Below are 12,014 nucleotides of genomic sequence, written 5' to 3'. Positions count from 1 at the left end.
CTCACAGAGTGCTTCAGCTGCCTGCCTGAAGCCTCACGAGCAAAACCCCTCCGAAACCCCAGCAATATCCATGCCCCAGATGGCCCATGCCTCATACACCGGTGGGGGGGTCTTAGCACCCAATCCCACCTAGCCCGAACAAGTACTGTCCGGTTCCAAGAAACCAGCCACAGATCCCTGGTCACTTTACCCTCTGGACCTTACCCACAAATCATGCTGAGCCAATCCTTTAGCATCTAACATCTAAAGGTCTATTATTACAATAAAGAAAAGCATGAGAGTAAGGTTGTTAAAGGATAGTACATTACATGCATCAAATTTCCCGGTTCTCGATGCAGCCTCTAGCAGAGATGTTACAGCTGCTGGCTTACAAGTCCTTGTTGCTCATCCTAGGGTCAGGATGGGCACACAGTTCTTCCTGGCTCTTCGATCCCTGCACTGCTGCCTCTGGGATGAAGTGCTGAGCTGAGTACCAAGATGGAGTCGACCACATGGCCTATTTATCCCTCCTTCCTGGCCTCTTCTTGGCTACAGCAGGTCACCTGGCCCATGGCTTATCCCTGTGTTCCCTGCTGGTAGCCACTAGGTATGAGTCACCACTCTTGAGGTGTGTCCTTGGCCTAAAGAGGGCTATTGTTCCAGAGCTTTACTCGTTAGCATATCCATAGGCTGAGCTGCTTTGCCCATAGTTCAACCACATACAGAGAAACATTTGGTATCCACACAAAATACATGCTTATAACTTCACATACCAACATTATACAATCACACGAATAGCATATATGGAATCAGAAGAAAGTAGGCTTCTACTGGACACCTCACGTGGCCCCCCTTTGTGCCACTTTTGGGGCCAACACCCCCACATGGGTGCAGCAGTGATCTGGCTGCTCCCCTCAACATCCAGTAACATGACTGGGGGCAGGGAGGAAAAGTTGCTTTCCTCTCCCCCACATTGTTTCCTAAAAATCCCCCCTCACTTTCTGTGTCTAGCGTCAGGAGTGAAAGCAACTTAAAATTCTTACAGGTACTGTGGTACCACACCTCCCTTTGTGGAGGTCAAGGCAAGAGCTTGAATCACAGAATCATAGAATAATAGGACTGGAAGGGACCTCAAGAGGTCATCGAGTCCAGCCTCCCGCCCTCAAGGCAGGACCAAGCTCAGTCTACACCATCCCTGACAGATGTCTATCTAACCTGTTCTTAAATAACTCCAGAGAGGGAGATTCCACCACCTCCCTTGGCAATTTATTCCAATATTTGACCACCCTGACAGTTAGGAATTTTTTCCTAATGTCCAATCTAAACCTCCCCTGCTGCACTTTAAGCCCATTACTCCTTGTCCTGTCCTCAGAAACCAAGAGGAACAAATTTTCTCCTTCCTCCTTGTGACACCCTTTTAGATATTTGAAAACCGCTATCATGTCCCCCCTTAATCTTCTTTTTTCCAAACTAAACAAGCCCAGTTCATGAAGCCTGGCTTCATAGGTCATGTTCTCTAAACCTTTAATCATTCTTGTCGCTCTTCTCTGTACCCTTTCCAATTTCTCCACTTCTTTCTTGAAATGTGGCGCCCAGAACTGGACACAGTACTCCAGCTGAGGCCTAACTAGTGCAGAGTAGAGCGGCAGAATGACTTCACGAGTTTTGCTTACAACACACCTGTTGATACAACCTAGAATCATATTTGCTTTTTTTGCAACAGCATCACACTGTTGACTCATATTCAACTTGTGGTCCACTATGACCCCTAGATCTCTTTCCACCATGCTCCTTCCTAGACAGTCGCTTCCCATCTTGTATGTATGGAACTGATTGTTCCTTCCTAAGTGGAGCACTTTGCATTTCTCTTTATTAAACCTCATCCTGTTTACCTCTGACCATTTCCCTAACTTGCTACGGTCATTTTGAATTATGTCCCTCTCCTCCAAAGAAGTTGCAACCCCACCCAGTTTGGTATCATCTGCAAACTTAATAAGCGTACTCTCTATCCCAATATCTACATCATTGATGAAGATATTGAACAGTACGGGTCCCAAAACAGACCCTTGAGGAACTCCACTTGTTATCCCTTTCCAGCAGGATTTAGAACCGTTAACAACAACTCTCTGACTACGGTTATCCAACCAATTATGCACCCACCTTATCGTGGCCCTATCGAAGTTATATTTGCCTAGTTTATCAATAAGAATATCATGCGAGACCGTATCAAATGCCTTACTAAAGTCTAGGTATATGACATCCACCGCTTCTCCCTTATCCACAAGGCTCGTTATCCTATCAAAGAAAGCTATCAGATTAGTTTGGCATGACTTGTTCTTCACAAACCCATGCTGGCTATTCCCTATCACTTTATTACCTTCCAAGTGTTTGCATATGATTTCCTTAATTACCTGCTCCATTATCTTCCCTGGGACAGACGTTAAACTGACCGGTCTGTAGTTTCCTGGGTTGTTCTTATTCCCCTTTTTATAGATGGGCACAATATTTGCCCTTTTCCAGTCTTCTGGAATCTCCCCTGTCTGCCATGATTTTTCAAAAATCATAGCTAAAGGCTCAGATAGCTCCTCTATCAGCTCCTTGAGTATCCTGGGATGCATTTCATCAGGACCTGGTGAACAGTGGGATGGGGAATGTGGGAGTATGGGGAGCTCAGGGCGGGGGATGAGGAGTGTGAGGATGTGGGGTGCTCAGGGCAGGGTGTGGGGAGTGTGGGAGGATGGGGAGCTCAGGGCAGGGGTATGGTGGAGCTCAGGACAGGGGCTGGGGAGTGTATGGGTGTGGGGAGCTCAGGGCAGGGAGTCCAGGAGTGAGGGGGGGCGCAGTGCAGGGATTGTGGTGAAGGAGTCAGGGGTAGGTGGGGGGGGTGTTTGGAGGCTCAGGGCAGGGGACTGGGAGTGCAGCCACTACACTACTTGGCCACCAGATCCCTGGAGTACACTGTGGCTGTGAAGCCCAGCGTGCTGACAGCTCCCAAAGCCCCGCCCCCAGCCCGCCAGGCTTAGTGGGGCACCGCAGAGCGGCTTCCTATCGCCCTTGTCTAGCACATCATGGACAGTTGGTTCCCACTACCGTGATCTCCTAGGAGACTGAGACAACATTCTGCCAGGACGGCCCAAGCTGCTGAGGGAAATTGCCCCCCACCATCCCGTCTGTCCAGATCCCTCTGCCTCTGGGTTTGTTCTTCAAGGGCCAGATGTGTGGGGCTGGGACTGTCCTTGTTCGGTGTTTGCAGAGTGCCCAGCAGAATGGCTCCTGCTTCACCCCTGGCCTAATGAGTACCAGAGTTAGCTGCACCTCCGTCCTCCTCCCTACCTGGTATCTCTGCCCCCTCCCTCCCGAACTTTCCTTCTGCATGTCTCTGGGCCTCTCTGTCAGTGCCAGAGGGGATCCCTCCCCCCCCCCCATGGCTGGATTCTTCCCTTCCCGAGACATGCAGTCACCATCTCAGTGAGGTGGGAGCCCTTTGATGCTTCGCCTGCGTGTTCCCAGCCGAGAAGGGGCGGCTAATCCCGCAGAAGCAGAGCCCTGCACTTTTGAGTACCTGGACCCAGGGTTTTGCTGCTTTATAGCGGGTGGGGTTAAAATAACGGAACGTCTCTTGTCCCACCAACCCCCAGGACTCACCCCTCTTCTCTGCATTGCGCAGCGTTCGGGGGATACCGCCCCGCGGGGACACTCATGCCCGTGTCCAAGGGGCTGTCCCGTAGCCTATGTCAGTGTGAAAAGCATTAAAGGACCCTGCCCCAGAGGGAGAGCGTCTCTGGGGGCGTTGTCCCGGGATGACTGCAGTGCTTTGTCCACACCAGAGTAGTGAGAGGCAGCCGCAGCCAGAGTTGCCAGATGGTCAATAAAAATACCAGACATACTTGCCATTGCATCACAACCTAGAGTACATCTTATTTAGAAAATGGAGATATTTTCTCAATTTATCTCCTGGACAGAAAGCTCAAATACTGGACTGTCCGGTTCAAACGGGACACCTGGGAACCCTAGCCGCAGCCCCTGCCCGGAAAAGCTCCCAAGCTAAGCACCTGGGGGATTTAGGAGCACCAAGCAGTGGGCACAAAGCACAGTCACACACTTGTGCTCCCAACTCCCTTAGGGCTTTGAAAATGCTCCCCTTAGACGAGTTAGAATCAGTGTCCCCATTTCACAGACGGGAGCTGAGGCCCACTCAGGGGAGTGGCAGGGCCAAGGGCTCTGCAGCAGACCTGGGACTTGAACCTCAGTCTCCCAGAAGTTCCACAACCAGCCCGCTCTGCTTTGCTAAAGGAGCAGGCGGGACTGTTTGTGCAGGAGGAGGAGGAGGAGCTGGGCTGGCTGGCTGGCTGGGGCAGGCCACAGCAGGGCTCAGCCCTTGGCCTGGCTGAGAGCGAGGAGAGGCCTGCAGGCTGAGGGGCAGTGTGACGGACCGGGCCGTGTCTGGGCACAGCTGAGGGCGTCTGCTCAGGGCGAATTGCTCAAATCTGGGGCTCCTTACAGCCCCCAGACTGGTGACCTCTCCACACAGGCCACAAACCAGTCCCACAGAGCGCTTCAGCTGCCTGCCTGAAGCCTCACGAGCAAAACCCCTCCGGCACCCCAGCAATATCCATGCCCCCGATGGCCCCGGGACTCAGACACCGGTGGAGGTCCTAGCACCCAATCCCACCTACCCCGAACAAGTTCTGTCTGGTCCCAAGAAACCAGCCACAGATCCCTGGTCAATTTACCCTCTGGATCTTACCCACAAATAACGCTGAGCCAATCCTTTAGCATCTAACACCTAAAGGTTTATTATTACAATAAAGAAAAGCATGAGAGTAAAGTTGTTAAAGGAATAGTATGTTACATGCACCGAATCTCCCAGTTCTCGATGCAGCCTCTAGCAGAGATGTTACAGCTGCTGGTTTAAGAGTTCTTCTTGCACATCCTAGGGTCAGGATGGGTTCACAGGTCTTCCAGGCTCTTCGATCCCTGCAATGCTGCCTCTGGGATGAAGTGCTGAGCTGAGAACCAAGATGGCATCGACCACATGGCCTATTTATCCCTCCTTCCTGGCCTCTTCTTGGCTGCAGGAGATCACCTGGTCCTCAGCCTCTCTCTGCTGGCCGCTCTTAGGTGTCCGCCCTCATGCTTTAGGTGTGTCCTTGGCCCATTCAGTGCCATTGTCCCACAGGGCCTCGCTAATTAGCATGTCCACAGGCCGGGCTCTGCCCAATGCTCAACCACATGCAGAGAAATATTCAGGATCCACACAGACTACAGATTCCTAACTACACACACAGACGTTATACAACCACATAAATAGCTTACATAGGACTATCAGATAATAAGCTTCTATTCAGCACCCCACATGGCCCCCTTTTCTACCATTTTCTGGGGCCAACACCCCCACCTATGGGTGCAGCAGTGATCTGGCTGCTCCCCTCTAGATCCAGTAATGTGACAGGCAGTGACTGGAGGAGCTGCCTGGGCATAGACTGTAACCCAGGGGCCCACAGTGCAGCAATCATCAGCAGTGTCTGTGTCTCCCCAGCCCCCATTCAGAGCTGAGTACAGGTACCTCCCCAGCCCCCTCCCCACCCCCGTCTCCTGCTCACAGCAGGTCAATAGGGTTCTCCCATTCTTGGGCCTCTGGTTCCCATGCAGCTGCTCCCAACAGGAGTCCCTTGCAGCCCAGCAGGCTGGGGCAGGCCCCATCTCTCCAGCACCAAGGTGATGACGGATACAGACACCAGGAGGAGCGAGACGAGGGTGCAGCCAATGGCCTAGGGGGCAGGAGATGTGGCCGGCCCTGCAAATGGAAAGGACCTGGTGAGAGTCGGGTGCAAAGTGGCAAATGGCTCTGCAGTGCCAGCACTAGGCACAGAGCAGCTGCCGTGTAGAGACCTTGTGTGAGTGCCCAGAGGGCTAGATCTACGGGGGATCATGCTGCAGGGGGCATGTTCCCCCGACAGGAGGCCGAAATGACAGAGGCTGTTGGGGACTCTCCTCCCTTTGCCCAGGTGGTGTTGGAGGAGCAGGGAAGGACCCAGGTTTGCTCAGGCTGCACCAGGACTCGGTGCAAAGGCCTGACAGGAGCCAGCAACGGACACAGCAGCCCAGACCCTCTCGCCTCCCCCAGTATGGCTGGCAGCTCACAGGGGCGACCCCGCCCTGGGCACGAGGCCGTGGCACCGGCTGTGGGCTCAGGAGGGGGCGGACATGGGACATAAGCGATGCCGAAGGGAGGGGTGTGGGCATTAGAGGCCACTACCATTGCCCCGCCCCCTTCCCCGCACCTACCCCTGCCCCTGTTCTGAGGCCACGCCCCCACTCATTCCACTCCCCCCTCCCTCTGCTGCTTGGGCTCCCCCACCCTCACTCAGGTTCGCTGGCCTGAGGCTGGGGTTACGGTGCAGGATGGCTGGGGAGTGGGGCGCGGGAGAGGCTGCGGGTTGCAGGCTCTGGGACAGGTTCAGGGCAGCGATGGGAGTTTGGGTGCAGACTCAGAGGCAGTTAACTGTGGGAGGAGGATCCAACAGGAGGCTGGGGTTTGGGGTGGGGGGTGTCTACCCCAGCTGCCTGAGAGATACTAGACTGACTCTGGTTTCCTTGTGTCTCCCCAGCTGGGCTCTCACTCCCACTTCTCCTCTCAGGGTCCCTGCCGGCTCCCCTGCTCTATCTGAACGCGTCCCTGGCGCCTCCACCCCCCCAAGCCTCACGAATGTGGCCCCGACTGAGACATCTCACTCCCCTGGCACTCCATCCCCAGCACAGATTAACTCTCCTGGGTTCCAGGGAGAGTGGCATTTGCGGGTCCCTCTCAATCTGAGGGGGGGCCAAAAATGAGGGATCCCCGAACCTCAGTCCTCCCTGTCCCTTCCCCTCACCCCAGTGGGGCTGAAGCGCCAGAGCAGTGAGGTGCCCCAGTTGGGGTCCATCTCAGTGAGGCTTGTGGGTTTTGGAAGAAGGGTTTTTGTATTTTGCTTTTCTCGTGTGTGGTCCCCAACTGGTTTTTCTGGGGGTCAGTTGCCCTGGAGACAAAAAAGGTTCCTCATCCCTGCCTTTAATAAAGAAAACTTTGAAACCCTTTGTGGTAGACAGAAATTAACATTTTACCTTATTTAAAATGAAGTTTCCTAAAGTTAAAACGCCTAATCTGTGTAAACATTCAAATTAAACCCGTCACCCAAGCTCCAGCACTAGCACAATGGCTCCGCGTGATGATGCAATGGACGGTGCGCACCCAGGCTCCTACCCTCAGCTCTCTTCTGCACCCAACCGCCCCGTCCCCGACCCCAAACTCCTCGGTAGAAATGTGGCCCTTGACCACTTGCCAAAATGCCCCCCCCCATTAAAAATTATTGACAAAGCCTGATCCAAATGTTTTTTGAAACGTTCTTTAATCCGAATTTAAATACATTCTATACAATTGGGAGGGTTGGGGGGAGGGGGACGCAGCTGCTGGCTCCTCAGCTCCTTGTGCTCTCACTGGCTGTCTTCCTGCTGCAAGGGAAGCAGAATCCGTCTGGGAAGTTGGAGCCATTCCTAGGGGTCCCCCCCACTCCCTGACTGGGCATCCTGCAGCCAGCAGCTCCAGTAGCCCCATAGGCTGCTCCCTGCCCTACACTGCAGGCTTCTTGCACAAGAACTGTTTCACACCGAAGTTCTTGCGCAAAAGGTCTCGTGCAAGAGCACCTCCACCCTGCCATGTGCTTTTGCACAAGAGTGTCCATGGCACTGTGAACGCTTTCTCGTGCAAGAAAGCTCTGATGACCATTTTAGCCATAAAAGTGTCTTGCTCAAGAAGCCCCTGGTGCCCGTCCACGCTGCCTTCTTGCACAACAGCTCTTGCACAAAAGGGGCTTATTCCTCGTGGGGAGAGGAATAACTCCTGTGCAAGAAGCCCTCTTTTCTGATGCTTTACTGCAAATTTACTTGCACAAGAATTCACGTGCAGTGTAGACGCGCCACAAGTTTTTGCACAAGAACAGTTGTTCTTGAGCAAAATGCCTGCAGTGCAGACGTGGCCTTGGTGTCACCCAGCACTGGACTTCCTGGCCAGGAGCAAGAGTTAGAGCCTCCCACTCGCCCCGCTGCCTCTCACGGGCTCCCGTCCGGCCCCAGCCCTGGGCTTTGCCCTAGCGCATCCCAGCAAGGCCTCTGGCCTGCACTAGACCCATTGACATGTGGAGAATCCACCACTGCCCTGGGGCGCTTTTGTCTATGGGACTCGGACTCACAGCTGAGCATGGAGCCTGATCTCTCCCAGGACTTGGGCTCTTTCCTGGCCAGGCCCTGGAACTGGTTCCACCTTTGTCTGCCAGGGACCGATACTGTCTCTCCAGGGAGGCCCTGCAGTGCAGGCACCTTCCTTTCCCCCCTCGGGAGCAGTCATTGTTCTGCACCCCACAAAGCAGTGGGGGGCTCCTGGCTGCCCCAGCTCCAATCTCTGAGCTTCTCTCTCAACGGGGGCCAGGCCTGGAGGCTCTAGTCCCCCTGGGTATGTATTTCTACACTACCCTGCTAGTTTGAACTAGCGGGGTAATGTATGCATACCGAACTTGCTAATGAAGCCCGGGATTTGAATTTCCCGGGCTTCATTAGCATAAAGCCGGCGCCGCCATTTTTAAAAGCCGGCTAGTGCGAACCCCGTGCCGTGCGACTACACGCGGCACGGGCTAGATAGTTCGGACTACGTAGCCATTCCGAAATATCTGTACTCCTCGTTCCACGGCACGGGGTTCGCACTAGCCGGCTTTTAAAAATGGCGGCGCCGGCTTTATGCTAATGAAGCCCGGGAAATTCAAATCCCGGGCTTCATTAGCAAGTTCGGTATGCATACATTACCCCCCTAGTTCGAACTAGCGGGGTAGTGTAGACATACCCCCTGAGACTCACTGGTGCTGGCTCACCCCGTGTCCTGCTCGTGGCTCCGTTGTCCTCCTCCCCGCAGCCCGCCCCAGCTCTAAATGCTGCTCACATAAGTTCCCCTTCCCCGTGGCCAGGCCCTGCAGGGCTCTGGGGGCTGGTTTGCTGCCCTCAGCCCTGCAGTAGCCTGCTCCCCAGTTTGCAGCCCCTCCCATCATGCGTGGGGTCTCCTGGTACCGGAGGGAGGACGGGGGCAGACCAGGAAGGTTAATTTGATGTTGCAGCGGCAGGAAAAGGGGGGGTGGCGCAGAGGAGCTGTCAGTACATTATCCCAATACGCCATCCCAGTGCAGGCGTCGCACTCAGCTCTACCTGCAGAGGAGTCTCTATCTGCGGTGAGCAGAAAGGGGGTCTAGGACACACACACAAGTAGCCCCAGAACCACGCAGGAGCAGAGTCGTTCTGCGAAAGGGAGAGGTTTATTGGGTCTGCGAGGGCGGCCGTAGGGGGGTGTGGTGTGTGTGCCACTCATCTCCGTCTGGGCAGCGGCACCGGTCGGGCTCAGAACTGGGCACAGGACCCGACCACGGCACCATCGATCTCCAGTGTATCGATCTGCTGGAAGCCGCGGCAGAGCTGAATTGCAGAACGGCTGCCCATTGGCAAAGACCTTGAAATGCTGGTTCCTGCAGCCGATGGAAAGGAACCCACTCCTCCTGGGGGGAGGAGCAGCCAAGAGAGGGACCCACTCAGACCGGTCTGGCAGCGTGACGTAGTGGAACCAGCGCTGCCTAGCTAGGGTTTTACCTCCCCCCAGTCTGCTTCTGAGACCGAGTTTCCCCCTCTGCCCCATGGGCTAACAACAAGGCACTTTACAAACATTCTCTGTGTCATCGGCATTGTATGAAGGGGGAAACTGAGGCATGGAGCGGCATCTGATTTATATAGCTCAAGCCAGTCCCCACCCCTCTCGGTCTGCAGGAAAAGAAGCCAAGTGCTCTTGTTCCCACTACTCCTCCATTCCCCTGCTTCCACCTGATGTCAAATACACAAAGCTCACTACTTCTTCTTTCCTGCACTTAAGCCAAGCAGATCAGGATGGGGAGGAGACATGAGGGAGCCCCCAGGCTCTTGCTCTTTCTCGCACATACACACACATATATTACTTTAGAAAATGCCAGGTGTGAGCTAGAGGAGAATCTCCATTAACTGTTAGCACTATAGGGCATATGATACATACATAAAGCATTTACAGTCCATCCAGCAGAGGGCAACAATACACTCCGCACACATGTAGCTCCCCCTCCTTTTCCAAATGCCCCAAGATTTAAACTACTGGAGACTACCCATTAGCTGTTACTTGTATAGGAACTATGGGTATGTCTACACTACAAAGTTAATTCGAACTAACAGCCGTTAGTTGGAATTAACTTTCATAGGTGCTACACATACAGACCGCTAGTTTGGACTTAATTCGAACTAGGTAAACCTCATTCTACCAGGAGTAACGCCAAATTCGAATTCGGTAGTTGGAATTAAGGGCTGTGTAGCCACTTAATTCGAAGTAGCTGGAGCCCAGCCCTCCCCAGGTTCCCCTGGTGGCTGCTCTGGGCCAAACCAGGAAAACTCCTCTCCTCTCCCCAGCCCCGGGGCACTTAAAGGGGTAGACTCTGGCCAGACGGCACTTGCCAGAGCCAGCCCTGCCAGCAGTCTCTGCCCCGAACCAGCGGCTGCAGGATGAGCCAGGCAGCCAGTGCCAGCGAGCCGTCCCCCCGCCCAGTCCCCCAGCACCCAGGGGCCAGCCAGGGGCCGTAGATGGCGCGCACCCTCCTGGTCTAGTGTGGAGGTCATGGACCTCACTGAGGTTTGGGGGCAGGCCCCCAGCGTCCATGATCTCTGTACTAGGAGGAGGAACGTGGCCGTCTACGGGCGCATAGCGGCCGCCATGGCCCGAAAGGGACACAGGCCACCCAGGAGCAGGTGCACCTGAAAGTAAAACAGCTGCGGCAGGCGTACGCCAGGGCCACCAGGGGCGGCGCCGCAGCAGGGGCTGCCACCTGCCCCTACTTCCCTGCCCTCGACCGACTCTTGGGGGGCGGGGCGGGGCGGTCCGTGCCAGCCCGGGAGGCAGCGAGCCGGGACTGGAGGGCCCTGACCTGGGCACACCGGAGGGGCCACCACAAGGAGTTCCAGCACTGGAGTCGGCAGGGTCATCCAGGGAGACCGTACCGGGGAAGTAGTTCCAATTAAGTAGTTCGGGGGAGGAGGCGGGAGGGAGACCAGGGGCCGCGCACGTGGGCCATGCCTCCCACGGATCACACAGACACCTGTGCACGTGCAAGCACATGCCATGCCACGCTCCAGCTGCGTGACACCCAGGGGCCGTGGCCCAATAGGCACATGCATGTCTGAAGAGACCTGACATGCTCCTGACCCTGGGGCGGGACCCAGCAGGATGCTTTCCCTCCACACGTCTCCTCTACATGGAGGCAGGGGACATCTCCCCCCCCCGCCCGCCCACCGCCCCGGCCACACTATACATGGCACAGGGACATGGGTGCGGTCTTGGGGCAGCTCCCAGTCCCGGGGACAGCCAGACATCCTGACCATGGCCTCTGTACAAGCACAGCGGCTCTGACGGTGCAGGGCATGGTCGCCCTCACGTTGCGGGGCGGGGGGAGGGGGCTGGGCATCATCTACTGTGTCCCCAGGGAGAAGTGACCACTCTCTTTCTCTACAGCTGCACCAGCTGCTCCTGCAGGGCGCACCACCCCACCCGGGACATGCTCCCGCACCCATGGCCTGCTCCGGTCCGCCACCACAGAGCAGGAGTACTGGGACCAGCACCTGGGGTCCTTGCGAGCCCTGCACCACACCGTCAAGGCCTGGATGTGGGAAGACCTGCAGCTCCGCCAGGAGCAGCTGGCTGAGGACCGAGCCAGAAATGCAAATCTGCAGGCCCTGCTGCAGAGCATGGTGCCCTGTGCTGATCCTGCGCCTGCTGCCCCCCCAACAACTGTCCCTCCTCCCACTCCTGCCCCCCTCCCACCTCTTCCTCCTCAACCCCCACACCCTCCTCCTCCTCAATGTCCACACCCCCCACCTCAACCTCTGCACCCTCCACCCCATCCCCCCGGGGACGCCGAGGCCCCCTCCCTTGCCGTGCTGGGAGGCGGCTG

The sequence above is a fragment of the Pelodiscus sinensis genome, chromosome 15 (assembly GCF_049634645.1).
Source record: "Pelodiscus sinensis isolate JC-2024 chromosome 15, ASM4963464v1, whole genome shotgun sequence".
In the NCBI taxonomy this organism is placed as follows: Eukaryota; Metazoa; Chordata; order Testudines; family Trionychidae; genus Pelodiscus; species Pelodiscus sinensis.
This window is presented reverse-complemented; position numbering follows the sequence as displayed.